The 19,824-nt window shown below is 36.7% G+C and overlaps 1 protein-coding gene and 1 long non-coding RNA gene across 3 annotated transcripts in view; one reads left to right on the top strand and one right to left on the bottom strand.

The window, feature by feature from the left end:
- LOC149769866 (uncharacterized) overlaps window positions 1-10,457 on the top strand; it is a 21,013-nt gene extending 10,556 nt beyond the window's left edge. Inside the window, exons 5-6 of the long non-coding RNA XR_016419034.1 lie at window positions 1,668-1,831; window positions 8,665-10,457. This is a non-coding gene — a long non-coding RNA (uncharacterized LOC149769866). The remainder of the gene's footprint in view (window positions 1-1,667; window positions 1,832-8,664) is intronic.
- LOC149769865 (uncharacterized) overlaps window positions 1-19,824 on the bottom strand; it is a 27,363-nt gene extending 7,539 nt beyond the window's left edge. The window contains exon 1 of one of the 2 annotated variants that reach the window (XM_089949712.1): window positions 19,586-19,824. The gene's annotated coding sequence lies outside the window, so the exon portion shown is untranslated. The remainder of the gene's footprint in view (window positions 1-19,585) is intronic. The other variant, XM_089949711.1, reaches the window with a different exon arrangement.

The raw sequence follows: 19,824 nt of genomic DNA, 5'->3' as shown, positions 1-19,824 counted from the left end.
TGACATACCATAAACTTACTTGTCCTTATAGACAGCAAAAATTTGGAAAGCATGGTACTAAAATCAAAATGAGAAAATCTGATTAGTCAGCAGTTTACATTCACATAACTTTTCAAGTCAATGTAGAAATGTTTTGTTATTTCAGTATATAAACTGGTGCTTACTTAGTCATTCCTCTACTTCAAGACACCAACTATTATGAGGGTTGCGTGTAAATATTGGAGTAGCTTACTCAAGAGCAAAAAATGTGCTTTGAAAAAGTTGAGATGTGATGAGCCATAGTTACTGATATTTCAGCATACATTTTTAATACAAATTCATTTTTGGTTGTTTTTTATTCACTATGTGTTGCATTGATTTTATGTTTGCATGTTGATGCATGCTGTTTATACACTTGTCATATAGCATTATGTTGTGACATATGTACTTCTTTTCCACACAATACATTCTCTAAACAGTATTGTTATCAAACTGCTAAGGAAGCAGGCTATAAACTGTGGAGTAAGATGGTCAAAGTCAAGGTCATTGGTAGATAAAGAAGATAAATGGTTTCTTCTTAATAACATTATTAGTACAATACAGACCTCAGCCAAATTTTCTGAGTGACTTGTACTTGAGTAAAGAGGCTGATGATTTTGGAGTTAAAAGGTCAAAGGTAAAGGTCACTGAAAAATGGTTTTGCACAATAATTTTATTTACAGTATATCCATGACCAAACTTTGTGAATGGCGTACACTTAGGTTAAGAAACTTTTAAATGTAGGGGTCTAAAGGTAAATGGTCATGGCAAATTGAAAACATTGGAAATGAAAATGTTTTCTGCATAGCATGCCTAGTTCAGTAGCACATACCATGACCTGATGTAAAGGTCAATTAGATCCATGGTGAATAAACAACAATGCCCTATTAGTGACTACATATAGGACTATTAAACATGAGGGACGAGATTAATGTATGATTCACAATACTGTTTTTGCAGTTAGTTTAGAAACCAGTTATCCAAAAAAAGTTTGCTAAAACAAACAGCAGCGTGGAAGTTGACTAACTTTGAGCATGTGCATGCCAGCATTGAAACCACAACATACTATAAGCTGAATAAAGCTTTCAAATTGTTGTATGAAGTTTTAAATACATGTGCTGTGCTTTCATGACAGGGTCTTTACATATGACATCTGGTATGATATGGCTGACTTCAAATTTAAAATATTCATGCACCCAACCATATTCAGTAAAATATACCTGTTTCATGAATATTGATAGCGAGATTGGTAGAGAAGTACAACTATCCCAGAACTTCAGGTATGATAAAGTTTTTGATTATTTTTTCCAGAGATCAATGTAGAGCCAATTCCCATAGACCAAAGTCTTCTGTCACTGTTGGCAGTATTTTACTAGTAATCTTTATATTTACATAAAAAGTATTAGAATAAAAAAGAAAGCCAAATAGTAAATACAGCATCAGGGACAGAAGGCTTTGGTCTGTGCCCGAATCTGTCCCATAACAATGAATGATTTTTAAAACATTTCAGACCAGCCTCAGCAAGGAATTACAAATTTGGAAAAGCTTTGAATAATATCACTTTTTGACACAGACATATTTATGCCTATGTGGAACTGGAAGCTAAATTAAAAATGACTATATCCAATTGCTGGCATTTTACGTTGCAGTGGAGGAGTTTGGGGCATCAACCTTTATCCTTGGGGTGACCAGCTAGTGTGTGTGAAGATGACAGGAGCACAGGATTTGAGACCGGGAGCACGCAACCATGAACAATGATGAGCATTTTAGACCTATCATCAGAGTAGTTCAACATGGAATAAGATTTCTTAGGGTAACTGTATAGTGAAATCTCAGGCAGAAAAATCGTTGTGACTAAATAGTTTTGGTTTCAAGGGGTAGCCATTATCAGAGGTTTCAGTTTTGAAATTTAAATGTGTGATACATAAGATTGTGTGTGTCTATCTATTATTGAATTAACGAGGTGTGCGCACATTAAGTGCATGTAGCTCGGGTTTATGACTGCACTGTGGCCTGTTAATTGTTCCTGGGGGAAGGAATCAGTGCCTCATCCCCCCAGGCATTTATGTGCTTAAGGAGCACTGTTAATTTAGCCTCAGGCCGTGGGTCCATATAGGTCCCTAACTGCCTGAGTGGAGGGCTTAAACATGAGTGGGAATGGACCCAACACACTCTCATGTTTTAGGAATAATAATCTGTTTCACTTGATGGGATGAATGGGACTTATGCTCTCTTACTATGTGTTTATTTGGAAACAATTATGCGCGCATTGCATGCTGATAATTGGCGTCTGTCCATGGCAGGGGAGAAGTGCGGGAAGGCAGGCTGCTGTCCATTGTTTTTAGGTTGATCTAAAGTTCCGCTATGCAGGAATTTTGAAATTTATATTCTGAATTTTTTATATTGAATTTGGAAAAATATTCTGTTTAACATTAGTAGAGCATGAAGTAGAGGTAGAATTTTTTAAATATTTTTAAATGCAAATGTAAGTGTAAATTTAAATTTAATTTTTTAAAATTTTTTTATTATTTTATTATAAATTAAAATATTTAAATAGATAACTTTAGATTACGGGTTATTGTATTTAATTGTTCTTGATGTGGTTTTTTTTAGGGTTGTTTGGTTTATTTTGTTACAGTTTTATTGATGGAGCTATTATTTTATTTCCAGGCTAAGTTTTATTTTATTAAGATAGATGTCTTTGCCGAAAGATCGGGTTTCTATGACATGTCAAAGACATCTGATCTAATTTAGTCCCTAGTTTTTAAATTTATTAGCTTGTTTACTAATATGATAGTTGATTTGGTTTGCTTTATTTATGTGTTGTTATTTTATTTCAGGCTAACTCTGTTTTAATAAGACATATCTTTGCCAAATTACTCAGGTCGCTGGGACGTGTCAAGGATATCTGAACTTATTTTTTGGTTTTCCCTTAATTTTAGGTTTGTTAGCCTGACTGCTAGTTATGGTTGTTTTTTTTTATGTTTTTAATTAGAGTAATCGGTTTTTGTATGGAGATAAGTTTAGTGAAGGAGGTTATCTGATATTTGTTAACTGGAGACGGGTTTCTTTGCTGAAAAATCGGGTCTCGTTAGACATGTCAAAGTCACACATCTCTTGTTAACTGCCTGACAAGGTTGTTTGGGGCTGGTTATATCCTGTTTTTAAGTTCTGTTTTTTCTAGGAATTTTAATATATTATGGGATATTAATTGAATGTTAGGGTTTTTCAAAACTTGAATTTCTGGAAAGGTATTAGGGGATCTAATTACTTTTTGTGCTTTTTGGAAAATGGTTCTTGCTAGTTTGAATTTAGTGCAATTATTGAATACATGTTCAGGTCTTTTACTGTGTGACAGTGGTAGCAGTTTATGTTTACATGTTTGGGGCCTATGTATTTACCAAAACTGCCTGCTAATTTGGTCTTACCTGTCTTTATTCAGTTAATTACTTTTTGGTCAACATTGTTACATTTGGGTGGTTTAATGGACCTGTTAACTGTTTTTAGGATGGAGTGAAGTTTCCTACCTTTACGGGTTGGGATTCCAGTGTTCTTGCCATTGTTGATTGATATAAGTGTTTATGAAGCATTGAGCTTCTGTGATGCTATATCTAAGTGTGGCTGGGTTGCGGTCTCCTAACTTACTTTTTGTGACTTTATCAGCCTGTTCATTGCCAGGGATTCCTATATGTGATAGCACCCACATGAACTCGACTATTTGATCTCTTGTGGATAATTTTTTGAGCATATGGAAGGCCCATCAAGGAACAGATGTCTTGAATTAGTGTTTCGATTTTTAATTGAGTTTATTACACTAAGGAAGTCGCTAATAATGACTGTTTTTTGGATGTTATTGTTTTTGATCCAATGAAGTGATTCAGTAATTACCCAGAATTCAGTAGTGTATATAGAGCAATGGTCCGGTAACCTGGTTCCTATTTGCATGTTAAATTCAGGGATTACTATTGTAGCTGCCATTCTGGGTGGCTCAACTGTTTTGTATCCGTCTGAGTATATTTTAATGAAACCAGGGTAGTTGTCCAGTATGTCATTTGCGATTATGGATTTTAGTTTATTTTCTTGTTCCAATTTGTTTCCGTATTATGTGGCCATGGTGTTTACCCTTGGTTTGGTTTGTGTCCAAGGGGTTTGGTCAGGTGGTTTGGTGTGTTATTCCTGTTGTTCAAGTATTGGAAGTTGTTCCTTAAGTTCTAGGATTACTTTGCCACCTGGTATGTTTAGAACTAGTTTGTGGCTAAAAGTGATGTTACATCTGCTAATGGCAATTTTAGTGGGATGCATGTTTGGATGGTTAGCTAATCAAGTGGAGTATCTGAGTAACATTTCTTGTCGTCTCAGTTTTAGCGGTAGTTCCCCAGCGAGGACTTGAAGCTTGTCCGATGAGATGGAGGGGGAGTGTGCTTGTGCAAATGATTACGGCTTTTCTTTTAATGGCATCTAGTTTGTTTAGGAGTGGTTGTTTTGCTGAGTTATACACTTGACAACCATAGTCTAATTTGGATCCTACAAGGGTTTTGTAGATGGTAAGTAAGGTTTCTTGGTTGGATCCCCATGTAGTACCCTTGAAGTTCCTTAAGAGATTTAAGTCTTTATTGCAGCTTTGTATAAGGATATCTATATGGTGTTCCCGGGTTAGGTGGCTGTCGAAATACATTTTTAGGAATCTTACTGCCTTAACATATTTGATCTGTTGGTTTTGTAGATAGAGGTTAGGATAGGTTAATTTGTTATTTCGTTTTGGGGTAAATATTATTGCTACAGTTACGTGCTGTGCTGCATAGGTCACTCCACCAGGGTATTGATTTTTTATTTGGGGATCTTAAAGTTTTTGTTATGCATAAACTAGCTATATTGTAGATGGATTTAATTATATTATCATGGAAGATATTGGTATCTGGGTTTTCTAGATCTTAAGTGTCTATGGTTGAAAAGATATTTTTGAATTTATCCCAGTCTGCTTTGTCATATTTCCATCTAGGAGGGGACTTCAATGGGGTTATGTTGGGTTGTAATTTGGATGGTGATGATGATGCGGAAGTGGTCACTGCCTAATGTATTTTCTTGGTCTACACACCAGTTAGTTATTCGTGCAAGTTTGGGTGTGCATATGGTTAGGTCAATGGCTGAGAGGGAGCCATCCTCAGGATTTAATCTGGTTTTTGATCTATCATTGAGGATGACTAGATTATATTTTGTTATCCAATCTTCGATCATCTTTCTTCTTTTGTCATTCATATTTTCTCCCCATAACTCATTGTGTGCATTGAAGTTACCACAGATGATTAAGTTGTTTGTTGGGTTTTTGGTGGTAGTTTACTTGTTGGTTATTGCCTCCTGGGTCATATATGTTTGTAATTTGAATAGTAGTTGTTCCAGTACTTATTAGGATAGATTGTATTTCAAGGGTGTTGTTGGGTTCATTGGCAGTTGCAACTGGTAGGGTTTCTAAGTTTGTTAATGTTTCTAGTAAAAATATTGCCAGGCCACCTCCCCTTTGTCCATTATTACAGTGTTTGAATATGCCTGGTGAGTACCCTGGGATCATAGGTAAACGTTTTAGGTTTTCTGAATGGTGTGTTTCTTGGAGGCAAATGATATCTGGTTTGATTGATTGATTTATTAATTTTAAAAAGTAGCTCTGAGAGGCTTTGATTGATCCCCTACAGTTCCATTGCCAGATTATAAGTTCTTTTTTGGTTGTATTATTCATTGTTGGTGTTAGATTTTTCTGCTATATTGATGGTCAGGGGAGTAATTGCAAGTGTGGATTTGAAATGCTTAATTATTTTGGGGTTTATTGTTGTTATTATGGTTGCTAGGTTAGGTGGGTTGTTGCTATCTAATTCAGATAGTTTCTTTAGTGTGTCTAAGAGGATGGGTTTTGCTATCATTGGGTGGTGGGTTTATTTTTTTGTTACAGCTAGATTGGCTATGATGCTGATTTGGTTTAGGTTTTTCCTGTCTTTGGTTTGTTTTTGTATTTGTTGAATATTGGTTAGTTATGGTTTTCGTTTTTGGGGTTGGGGTGTCTGCTTATTTTTGGGGTTGGGGTGTCTGCTTAGTATAGTTTGATTTTGGTTATTTAGTGTTTCACTAGCCTAACGTTGTTTGGTGGGTATTTTTGTTTTGTTTACTATATTTTTAGCTGCAAGGTATGTAATTGTTTGTTGTTCATTAGAGCAATGATCATCTTTCTTTAATTGTATAGGGACATTCGGCTGCTTTGGGATGGTGAGGGTCCCTGCAGTTAGGGCATTTTTGGTTGTGTGAGTGATATGTACCCTTGTGTTGGCCACCACAGTGTTGACATCTTTGTTTGTATCGACATTTGAGGGCATAGTGTCCCCAATGTTGACATGTTTTGCAAAACCTAGGTTTGGTAATAAAGGGTTTGAGTCTGTTTCTCACCCCGTATGGGCCTAGCTTGACCAATGGTGCTAGTGGTTTGGTGGATTCTAGTGCAGCTTTTGAGGTGTTTTGTCCTTTGTAACTTTTAAGTCTATGGCTGTTTTGGACTAAAGTTTCATTTTCGTTTAGTTTTTTGAATAATAATTCAATGTTTAGGTCTTCGTTGTGACCACAGAGTGTTAGTACTCCCTTAAAGTTTGTTTGTGGGGGTTGGTTGGGTAGGTTCATTACAAGGGTTTGCTTTATTTGTTGGGTGTTGATTTAGAAGATGCAGGGTTGTGTGGTTTTTTCTGCATCTTACAGTGCCTTTCTAGTTTGATTTTAATGTGCCCTATGTTTTCAATTTGTGGTAGTTTTTCTACTTGACTGAAGGTGCTGCAGTGGATGATTTAGTAGTTAGTTTTTGGCCTTAATAGTCTAAACTGTCCCTAATGTACTCTTAGTAGGGCTGGCATGATGCTGTTAGTGCTTAACAGTTGGTTGGACTTCCTGCTGATGTATAGTGTGTGTTCTAGTATGTGGTATTTTGGTTTGTCTCGATGATGTTGTGGGTGGGTTGTCCCTGTGTTTTTGGTTCGAATATGGTTAGGGTTTGTTTGAGTTTTGGGTTTCATCGGGCCCTTTACTTTCCCTGTGTATTTAAATTTTTCAGTGGTTTTCTCCTGAATAGGGGATTGATCAAATTTGTTAATTGTGCTGGTGTTCTGTTTAAGAGGGGTTTTGCTCCCAAGGTGGGTCCCTGAGGTTTGGCTGTTGTGTATTACTTGTTTTTGTGGTTTTGGGTGGACACTGTTTGTTCGAATTGGTTTTATTAATTGTTTTTTGTGTAGGGGTGGAGATTTTTTATTTCTTGTGGCTGTTCTTAGTGGGGAAGCTGTCTGATTTAATTGAGTTATTTGGTTGTTGTTGGGATTTAGTTCCCTTTTTGCTTGTGATTCCTGATGGGCCAGGTGTAACGTTATTATGGATTACTTCCTTTTGAGTTCTTGGAGTGGGTGTTTTGTTTAGTTTTTTACTTTGGTTGCCTTTTTGATTTTTCAGTATTTTGAAGTATTTGTTTTGGTTATAGTTTAGTTGGTGTTTGTAATCATATTGGGGTTGTTTTGGATTGTATGTTTGTTTCTAATTGTGGAGAGCATGTGATCATGGTAAAATCTCTGTAAATATTGTAAGAGCTAACAGACTTGTTAGGATTCTGCCTAGGTGTTTACTAGTATGCTTTCTAGTACCTGTTTTCGGATTTGTTTTCACCTGAGAGTGGTTAGGTTTTTAGTAGAGTAAGGTTGGAAAAATAGTGGTAGATTATCCGATAACTATGAATCTTACAGCGTATTTTCTTTGTGCTTAGAAATATGTAAGGACACAAGTCCAGGTGAATGCTAGTGTGCGACCTAGCACCTGTTTTCGGAATAATCAGAAAAGGTAGAATATGGTTAGTTAATATTTGATAGATTAGTAAGTAGCAGTTGGCATTATCTAATAACTGAGAATTTTGCAGTGATTTTTGGTGCTTAAAATATGCAAGGACTCGGTCCAAGTGTTCGTTAGTATGGTACCTAGCACTTGTTTCAGGATAATGGTGCCAAACAGGAGTTATTATGTTATGTAATAAAGAAGAATAGAAGTAGAATGGAGTAGTTAGAAAGTTATTATTTGTTTAAAACAGCACAGAATAATTGTATACCCACAGGTTTAGTGAATGTTTTTAACCTTATTCTTTGTATGGTGGGATTCCTTTGTTCCAAGTCCTTTGTTCTTTGTTTCAGCTTGGTGGGCTTCTGTTGTTGCTTTGGTCCTCAGTACTTTTGTTCCGGACTGATTGTGTGTGTGTGTGTGTGTGTGTGTGTGTGTGTGTGTTTATTATCTAGGTGTTTGGAGAGGATGGGTTTCTTATTAATATACATAAAATGATGGAATATAAGGTGCATGGATTAAGACAATTCATTTGATTATTTTTCTTTGTGTGTGTGCATGTTTGTGTAACATTTGTGGGAAACAAACATTGCATAATTTCTTAATGTGTAACTCAAACTGGGTATTTAGCCTTGTTTAAATGTACATTATGCTTTTGTCAATACAGCAGTTGTACTACATTTGGATTTAATATCAAACTGGAACCGGGAAAAACAAATCACACTGAATTTATCATGTCTCATGCAGTAATCAGATACTTAAAATAATTTATTTGCAATGTTTCTTGGGTTTTTCTTCTTTTAGAAAATGGTGAAGAGTTTCTACGAGAATAATTCCACTTGAGAAGAAAGAAGTTTCCCAGAACTTGAAAGTCGTACTTAAAAGGACAAATATGAACAAACAGGTAAAGGGAAAGTTTCAGGAACACGAGGTTTCGGTACACACAGTTGGAGGATTTTTGCATAACCAAAATGGCAATGATAAAACACAAGAGACAGACCCACAGTTCAAAACAGAACAGGAAGCCAATATTCTGACAAATGGTTGACCAGATTGTTGATGATTCTCATATTCTGTTCTAGAAGTCAGTGCAAAGACTGTCAGTTCTCTTGGACATAGATGGACTAGGAATAAGAGACACAGCAGTCCAAGTTCCTACATATGTGCTGGACAGACAAGGTCATGCTAACTGGAACACACACAAAAATTCAGAGTGGAAAACTCCAATCAAAACCATCAGGATGAACTTTATGATTGGTACCATTCATCTACAGCCATTCCAGCACATCAAAACATGCAGTAGAGTGCACTAATTACAGCTTAAAGAGAAATCTTGCTTCCAGAATCACTAGCCACAAGGGTTCAACTGGTTTCTTTTGTAAACCCTCATCACATGCAGAGAGTGAACATATTTGTTCTTGAGGATGGTCTTCATGCTGGGAAAACAGAGAGTGCTATGCTTCAGTCTTCCAATGCTGTTCCATCTGAAAAGCCATATTAATGTGGATCTTCATTACTATGATGATTAAATTATGAACATCTGTATGACAGATTATGCTACCTTTTATCATTTGTGTGGAAGATGCATGGAATTGTTATCTTGTTTTTTTTCTTCTTCAAAACAAAGAAAGCAGTTACATTTATATTTTAATCTTGCATATCTCAAAACTTGCTTTAAATTTTCATTGCCTCATTTATTAATAATTGCATTAAAAAAGTATGATCCTCACATACGTTGGCAGAGATATTCCCTGCCCTTGATATGTATGCCAAATGGGCACATCACATGAACAAAGAACTTGCTAATCACAGATTAGGAGTAAAAATACTTTTCAATCACGAATTGCAAATAAACTATAATTTTCATAAGTTGTTGTTGTTGTTGTGGGGTTTAACGCCATTTTTCAGCACGATAGGCTATACATGGCGGCCAGTATTAATGGTGGAGGAAGAACCCGGAAAACCCCGGAAAGAACCACCGACCCATGAGAAGCTACTGGCAAGCTTTCTCACATGCCCACATTGGCTGAATCTTAGACTCGAACCGCCGCAGACAGAGGTGAGATGGCAGTGATCCGTAACGAAGAGCGCTTTAGACCACTCAGCCACTCGGGGCCCCATTTTCATAAGTTAATTGGAGTGGAACCTGTTAATATCACGTTTGTTTGGCACAGTCTCTTGTGCAACAAAAGTGATAGTCAGCTGGAAACAAATGGCCACGGACAGAGTAGGACAACGAGGACAAAATTCTGAGGGCCCACAAAGGTCAGGGGGCCCAACAACCATCCCAATTTGTAATTCATAGGGGTCTACTGGAGAATATTTCCTAGGGACCACAAATCCTGTCCATAACCCTGCACACACAAAAGCGACCAGGACTCAAAATTAACGTTTTATTCGGTACTAATATTTTTTTTATAGTTGTAATATTTTCAAGTAGGAAAACATTAGGATATTTTCTGTATTGACTAGCATGTTTAATATGTAGAGAATCTGAATACAAAATACACTGGACAACAAATTTTTACAAAAGTCATGTTACTGAAATAAAATTAGTCAATTCTTATCAATTTTTATGTGCTGAACACGAATATGACAGTCAAATTGCAAAATTGGCTCTAGTTTTTTGTAATCTGCAAGAAATTAATGTTTACATAACGAAATGCATTCCAATAGTAAAAGGTCAACTGTAATAGCCTACCTATAAAAAATCAAGTCATTGACTACATCTTAGATTTCTTCGCCTGTCTCTTGTACAGCTGTTCGGGAGCATCTCTGAGGAGTGTCCAGCAGTAGTCAGCCAGCATTGTAGTGGACCATTTTCCCTGGTATCTTTGTTCCATTGTTGCGATATCTTGATGAAAACGTTCGCCGTGTTCATCACTAACAATACCACAGTTGCTAGGAAAGAAATCCAAATGGGAATGAAGGAAGTGAATCTTTAGAGACATATTGCATCAAGTTTCTTATACTTCATCAACATGTCTTCTACTAGTTCCTTATAGTTTTCTGCCCTAACATTTCCGAGGAAGTTTGTAGAAACTAGGCGAAAAGCATTCCATGCTTGTTTCGCGTCACCTTCCAGCAAGTTGTTGAACCGGTCATCTTTGAAAAGCTCTCGAATCTGAGGACCCACAAAAACTCCCTCTTTAATCTTTGCTTCGCTGAGTCGAGGGAATTTTTCATGCAGGTATCGGAATGCTGGCAAAGTCCGGTCAATGGCTTTCACGAAGTTCTTCATCAAACCTAGTTTGATGTGAAGGGGTGGTAGCAAGATTTTCTGAGCCTCAACCAGAGCTGGGTGTTGGATATTCTTCTCTCCAATGGCTACATTCTGCCTGTGAGTCCATTCCTTCCTCATGTAGTGCATTTCCCTTGCTCGGCTATCCCACTCGCATAAGAAACACATGTATTTTGTATATCCTTGCTGCAGTCCCATTAAAAGGGCAACTACCTTCAAATCACCACAGAGGTGCCAGCTGTACTTGTTATACTCAATGGAATTCAGTAGCTGCCTTAAGTTATCGTATGTCTCTTTCATGTGGACAGCATACGCTACTGGAATAGATGGAAGAATGTTTCCATTGTGCAAAAGCACAGCCTTGAGACTCAGTTTCGAAGAGTCCACAAATAGTCTCCATTCTTGTGGGTCATGAGTGATTTTTAAAGCATTCATGAGGCCCTCAATATCGGAACAGAATATCAGATTACTTTCCTTTCTGAAGAAAGGCTCCAATTGCTGGTGGCGCTTTCGATATGCAGTAATTGTGACATCTTCTTCTAGAAGATTACATTGTTGGAGTCTTGATCCTAGCAATTCTGCCTTGTTCTTTGATAAGTCCAAATCACGAATCAGGTCATTTAGTTCTTCCTGTGTTATTCTGTGTGGGGTTGATGATGCACCACAGTGAAAATCTGGATCACTGCATGCTGATGGACCAGGAGAAGAACAGGTCGACTCACCTTTGTCTTCGTCAGATGAATCAAGAGAATATTCTGCTGGAGGTTCTGGAATAGGAAGTCCCTCACCATGTGGAACTGGTCTCAATGCAGACGGAATGTTTGGGTAGACTATTCTCGACTTCTTTCGCTTCGTTATTCCGCCGGAAAGAGGAGGAACCAAGCAGAAGTAACAGTCATTTAGGTGGTTGCTTGGCTCTCTCCACACCATTGGGACTGCAAACGGCATTGATGACCTTTTGCAATTCAACCACTGTGAAAGCTGTGTTGTACATGTAGCACAGCATATATGCGGAGCCCAAGGCTTGTCTTGGTCACCAACCTTGCATCCGAAGTAAAGATGATATGCCTTCTTCACTTGAGAATTGATACTTTTCTTCTGGTTGGCAAATGTCACTTCCCCACAAATATAGCAAAAATTGTCCGCGGTATTAACACACTTTCAAGGCATTACTGTTCTTTATTGTACGTAAATGGATAAAATAATAAGTTTTATGTAACAGTAGCTTGAACTGTCTCGCACAACGTCTAAAATATTTTAAATGCTGAACCTATCTGATTGGGCTTTATATAGTACACTGCTTACGTCAGCTTCAGCAGCCGCCTGGCATTAGTATAATAGGCCTACACATGTATAGTACACTGCTGACGTCAACTTACTTCAGCAGCCGCATGGCATTAGTATTGCATTGCATCAGAAAATGATGCAATCAACTGTGGATGATGTGAGCATGATGGTATTATGCAATGTTACATCATTATTCCGGATGTTGCTGCAGTCCTACTGGAGAAATTTACACAGTGAAACATAGAAAATGAGGTATATGAATATCTTCAAAACGAGAGCCAATACAAATTTTTCACGGTTATATTCGTGTTCGGCACACCAAAATACTACAGATTAGGGCCTTTTCAAGTCAGTAATGATTTCACTGTTGACCAGTGATATCAGTAAGAACAAAATTCTATTGAACTTTTTCAGTTAACAGTTTACTTGTATTTCACAATTGTAACTAGCATCAATTTCAAGCCATGGAGGTCCAATGTTTTAAACTTTTGGTTTCAAGCCTGTAAGTTTGTGCTTTGATAACATAGTTCTATTTTGCAATTAAGAAGCAAAACAATTTTTTTAAGGGTGTTGCAAACAAGCCACATGCAAAATAGGTGAATGCTTTGTAGAAACTTTGACCTGAAAAACAAAGTATGTTTTTAGGGAGGGGGCTGACTAGCTGAAAGGGGAGGAGTTGGTCGGGGATTGTCATAAATATCTATATTGTGAAAAGTTGTCTATGTCTTGCATGAAATATTCAAGGTGATATCTGATATTTCATGTCTTAAGTATAAAAGAATAACAAAATGCCACTGTTTTGAAGTATTCACTGATATCAGTGTCATTATTCAATATATTTTCTATGAGTGATTTTAGCTCTACTGGTATTACACCAGAAAAATTTGTGGGATGGCCTGTTGTCTTTCTCTGCCCATATGTCAGCACAGTTTGTTATTGCTGCTTCACCTAAACACCGAGCTTGAAAAATCTTGTCATCACTGAATGGAAAATCATGGGAGTTTTCACCCGAGGACTTCTTAGGATGTCTGGCTGGTCCTAAATGAAAATGATGCCAATTGAAAATTCAGTATGACCGCCACAAAGTTCATCTTGAAAATCTTGTTATTCCTACTCCTTCTGAATGGCTGGTTATATCAACATGGGGTTTTCATTCAAAGACTTCTTATGATGTTTAATTGGTTGTAAATCAAAACTGCTGATCTGATGTCCAAAATTCTATTTACAGTGACCATCTTGAACATCTTGTTATCACAACACTTCCTGAATGGATGGACATATCAGCATGATGTTTTCACAAATAGACTTCATATGATCTCTCTGGTTCTCTCTGGTTCTAAATGGACTCCTGACATGTGCCTGTCACATCAGCTATATTTATATTATTATTACTACACCTGATGAACAAAAAGTCATTGATTTGGGGTTTTGATCAGAAGATTTATTAAAATAGCTCTCAGTAGTTGGACTTAAAGAACCACTACTGCATAATGTTTGAAAGTTTTTTCTTTGCTCTCATATTTTTTGTTAGATTCAAAATGTTGAAAAATGTTGCAATTTACCTGGTCTTAAAAGGCTGAAAATTCTATTTAAAGACACTGAGACTTTTATGAACGTGGCATCACGACACCCCTCGTTCACGAGAAACAATGGATTCAGTAAGTGTCCGTCTTGTCATCAGCGTTTGGTTCACTTGAGGATATACTATCATATTCTAAGGGAACGATGTTATTCTAAGGGTGCAATTAATGTGCAGAGGCGTCAAATAAAGGTAACATTATTTAATAACAGAATAGATGAGCCAAACAAATGAAGTGACTTACATTACATCTTTGTGAAATGGTAGCGTGCTTAATGTATAAATAACATTCTGAAATGCAATACATTATGGTCCAAAGCATTGTTAGTGCAAGTTAAATCAGTTAGAACACAAATTTGTTTTTAAAGCTTGTTAAATAAAATTACGATTAGCAGCAAGCAATTACATATGCTTTTCTAACTGAAAGTACTTTTAAATACAGATGTACAGAGCTGAAGCATGCAAGTGCAGTGGCCGTATAGCAATTATTCTTTATCCATTCAACAAAGGGGGTGGGGGATAAAACAAAATAAAGAACCAAGTCTGGGTTCAAGGTTTACTATTGGTGGTGTACCATAGTCTTTGGTGCTTAATGTTCTTATGTGTTGGGTGCAGATACACCATAACCTAAGGTTCTGGCTCACAGTTTCAGGTTTGGATGCAAGAGTGCACCAAACATGACTGGTGCACTGCTTCTATGATTAACCCACCTTGGTGCAATGGTTTCCTCACAAGCAGAAGACAAAGTTTTATTATATGAATTTCACATACAAAGTGTAAATTCCATAAAAGGAATAAAGTATCAATACAATCTGTGTAAAATTTAGACACACTGGATAGTTCAAACCTGTTCCTTCAAACCTGTTCCTCTTACTTCAAAACATTCCTCTTCCTTAAAAGGATTTTTGGTTGTTGTTGTGGGGTTTAACGCCATTTTTCAGCACACGATAGGCCATATATGGCGGCCAGTATTAATGGTGGAGGAAGAACCCGGGAAAACCCCGGAAAGAACCACCGACCCACGAGAAGCTACTGGCATGCTTTCTCACATATCTACATTGGCTTCCTTAAAAGGAATAAAGTATCAATACAATCTGTGTAAAATTTAGACACACTGGATAGTTCAAACTTGAACTTGTACCTTCAAACCTGTTCCTCTTACTTCACAACATTCCTCTTCCTTAAAAGGAATAAAGTATCAATACAATCTGTGTAAAATATAGTTCAAACTTGAACACTTGTACCTTCAAACCTGTTACTCTTACTTCACAACATCACAACATTCCTCTTCCTTAAAAGGATTTTTGGTTGTTGTTGTGGGGTTTAACGCCATTTTTCAGCACACGATAGGCCATATATGGCGGCCAGTATTAATGGTGGAGGAAGAACCCGGGAAAACCCCGGAAAGAACCACCGACCCACGAGAAGCTACTGGCATGCTTTCTCACATATCTACATTGGCTTCCTTAAAAGGAATAAAGTATCAATACAATCTGTGTAAAATTTAGACACACTGGATAGTTCAAACTTGAACTTGTACCTTCAAACCTGTTCCTCTTACTTCACAACATTCCTCTTCCTTAAAAGGAATAAAGTATCAATACAATCTGTGTAAAATATAGTTCAAACTTGAACACTTGTACCTTCAAACCTGTTACTCTTTACAGTCTGTGTAAAATAACGTTCAAACCTCACCCTTCCAACTTACTTCACAACATTCCTCCTTGGGGGGCTTTCGCCAAAACTAAGCGATACTTCCATTTCACATTCCTTCTCAATCCATCAAAATAATTCTAAATTTCAATAAATCCATTTCCTCGCATGATTTCTACATTTTCAACATATCCTCTTATACACCACCTATCTATCTCTCTATCTAAAGTCATCCTTTTCAGTGAATTCTTCCATGAATATTTCTTTCTTTTCCTTTCACTCATGCCAAAGAAACTTCTAAACCAATGTATTTAGTTCACTAAGAAACTGTTTATATCATATGAACTAGCAATAATAAGTTCATTCATTTTACTTATGAACTTTTCATCCTTCCAAATACAGTTTAAAACAATTATTTCACAGAACTGGTACATTCTTCATTTAAGGAATTTACACTGATAATTAAGGTTTGTAATTGGTTCCAAGTTACTTAAAACACTTTATACCTAAGGTGGCAAACTCAGTACAGCACTGAATCACATTACTGCTTGCTGCTACCTGTTGTACTGCCTATCCAAACTGCATCTCTAGTTCAATATTTCTACTAATATTAGAAAAAAGCAATAATAATATACAAGATGTATAAAGCAGACATTACACATTTATCTCAACCATTGAGGGCAAGTAATGCATCTCATCAGTATACTGAGAAAGATCATAAGTTATCTTACCTACCTTTATTCTCCCCTAATATTTTCATGATTTCTTATCGTATTGTGTAAAATCACTACACAAAAGCAAAATATATGGGGAGTGTAAATCTACTGCCTGCATCCTATTTAAATACCAAACCAATTGGATATATGTCCATTCATAAGTACACATGGTTTTATTTTCAATTAAATCTTTTATCTAATTTAAATATCTCATTGTTTCCTCAATTAATAAAGCACACAACTCTACTGAAAACATCATCCAATTAAGTTACCTCTTTTACCACTAGTAACAACATGGGAAAGTCCACCATTGAACAATCAGTTTACAACGGGTCTAATAAATGTAGGCAACTTTATCAGTGACAAATAAACATTTTATTTTTTGCGATAGGGATATATATATATATATATATATATATATACACACCAGACAGAATGGAAAAAGTGCTATCCCTGGATGCCTATAGAAGTACGCTTGATAATAGTAGGCACAATTAATATTTTATGACAAAAAAAAACTATCATACAGGTTGGAGAATTTTTAATTCACTCTATGGAGATTTGGCCCCAGGTATATGGGTAAATGGCACCCATATATATTCTTAAAACTTTACCATATATATATATATATATATATATATATATATATATATATATATATATATATATATATGGTAAATTATAAAGAAGGCAAACTGAGGTCTCTGAAAATATGATCATAATCAAGTTTAATCTAATTACACAGGTAATTAAACAAGAAGTCAAAAGGCTAAATTCATAGGAGAAATGACAAATGTTACATAAAGCATTTAAAGAGTAACATTGAAACTGTTTATCTAATGTTCTTACAAATCAAAGCAAATAAATGCAATGTTACATCACATATCGGGAAAAGCCTCATATAGGTAATAATATTTCTACAGGTGTTACAAATCTTATCTAAACAAGATTGCTTTGACTTTCATAGCACCAAATCAAAATGCCTAGTACAGTTCTTTGGTGAGCAAATCATTTTATAGTTTTATCTGAACCTTCTCATTCCATTTTTGATCTTTGGACTATATTGCTAGGAACTCAATGCGTTACTCTTGCCCTGGGGGTTATGCTGCCTTCCATCCATGCATCAGTAAGTAAAAAAAAGGATGTCAATAACCGATCAATACAAAGTTGTTCTCTTCCGACAGGGATTAATACTAAAAAAGTCAGTTAAATGTCCACATAAAAAGGTCAGTCAAAATAAATTTATTAATTACTTGCGAGCAGCTGATAGTCTGAACTGAAAGGTTCATTCCAAATTGTGCCCTGCACAGTTCGTCCCCTACCAGTAATGTCAGAAAAATAAGGCACAGAAACTACTTGTTCATTTACTTTGTGTTCATTTGGGTCAATCTCCCGCTTCAGCTGTTCATATTTCTTAATCTTGCTAGTTCCAAAAACTTATACTTACTATAAAATATCTTACAATATTCCAAAAAGTGTTCAAGATCCATCAAGCACTCATACTGGGTCAATGCTTTTAGAAAATGTGAATATTAAGATTTGACTGAGATTTATTCCATTGATGAATTTCAGTTTTAGTACACATAAGTGAGTTCAAAGCCTTCAAGTACATATTTTTGTCATTATTTCTGCAATATCCAACCGTTCTTGTTGTAAATATTTCCTCACTTCTTCGTGCATATCTAAAAGATCAGATTTCCATATTTTCAATTATTTCGTCTCCAAACCATTCAGCACCAGTTGTTAGTGAGGTACCTCAAGGGAGTATTTTGGGTCCCACTCTCCTCCTGGTGTTTATCAATGATCAAACTGTGATCGTTAAATCCAACACAAGACTTTTTGCAGATAACTGTATAGTCTACAGAGAATAAATCCCTCTAAGGCCTGTGAGATCCTTTGAGAAGACCCAAACCAACTGGCCCTCTGGAAAAGAACTTGGGGTATGTCGTTCCACCCGGAAAAATGCAGCATCCTAATAGTTTACAGAAAGTAATCACCAATCTTGTCCGAATATACTCTAAAGGGGCACAAGTTAGCCAATGAGCAGGCAACAAATTATATCGGGGTTAAATTGCCTAGTGACCTCTCTTTAAAAAGGCAAATAGACAAGACACTGAAAGAAGGGAACAGTATCCTTGGTTTCCTGCACCGCTACCCCCAAATCAACAATGAAGAAGCAAAAAGTGCAGCATATTTCACTCTGGTTCGACCAGATCTTGTGTACTGCTCGCCTGTGTGGAACCCACATAATAAAGATCAAATAAATAAGATAAAGATGGTTTAGAGGAGAGCTGCTAGTCTCACCACAAATAAATATCGTAACACTAGCAGTGTTAGTGCAATGTTAAACCATTTCCAGTGGGAATCACTCGAATCCAGGTGAACCAAGGCCCAGCAGACCACGTTGTACAAAATTGCGAACAACCGAGTGCATACCAGCGGACAAATACCTGAGCCTGACATATAGCCAAACTAGAGCCAACGACCAAAAACCTGCCGGTAGCGCAGCAGGGTGAAGAAAACCATTTTCAGCCAGTACCTAGCACGTGTTAGTGATGTTTTTGTTGGTATCACGTGACTACCGCATTGAAATTTACTTTCTGCTTATTGGATTTTGTTTTCTTCAAGTTGCTACAACATTTACAGATTTCCCATCGTTGTTTTCAGAATAAATATTTTGAGAAGTTTGTGTTCGTTCATTTTTCTATAAAGATTACGCGACTTTCAGTTATGTGTTCGATTTGTTTTCCTTTTTTGTTGATAGCACGTGACAATATGACCTTTGCTGTCACTGACATATATGGTGCGAGACTTGTATCGTCATGCGACTCGGAATGCAAATAGCGAGATCCAGATCAACGGATTAAAGACATAACGAATGCTATGCTTGCGATTTTTGAGGAAATAAATCATATTCCAATCGATTTAAAGCAGGGGTATATCTCGATGAAAACTTGTTCAATTTTGCTAGGCCGGCTAGAAAGCGGCTACCCTATGCCAACACCAAATGGTGTCGGCGAACTCCAACTTTTCGATAGACTCTGACAATACACGCCAACATAAATGTCCAAATACCGAAAACAAAAGGGGGTGGGGTGGAGGCGATGGTCAGAGGAAACTCGGTCTACGTATTTATAGATAGATAGACTAATCAGACACGAAGTAAGCCATGTTCTATACCCTTAAGTGGCTGTCAAATTTTGTTTACATTTATTGATGGAAAACCCCAACTATCTTGTTAGCAACCACCTTAAATCCTGAATGTATCCAGATAGTAAGCGAATGATTCCTGCTACAAAATAACTTAGCCTGGCTCCCACCCACTTATAGAGGCCAGTATACGAAATACAGTGACCAATCAGATGATATATTTAGACTGGTTTCCTAATTAGTTTGTTTTATATCTTCACCAATATCGGCGTTAGTGACATAAGTGCCGAGAACCAGACCAATAATATATCGTATAAGCAAGACATTAAATTTCACAA

This window comes from Sinohyriopsis cumingii, unplaced genomic scaffold, assembly GCF_028554795.1.
Source record: "Sinohyriopsis cumingii isolate HCF-2022 unplaced genomic scaffold, ASM2855479v2 utg003141l, whole genome shotgun sequence".
NCBI classification, from domain to species: Eukaryota; Metazoa; Mollusca; class Bivalvia; order Unionida; family Unionidae; genus Sinohyriopsis; species Sinohyriopsis cumingii.
The sequence above is the reverse complement of the archived record's forward strand: the minus strand, read 5'-3'. Positions and strand labels throughout refer to the sequence as shown.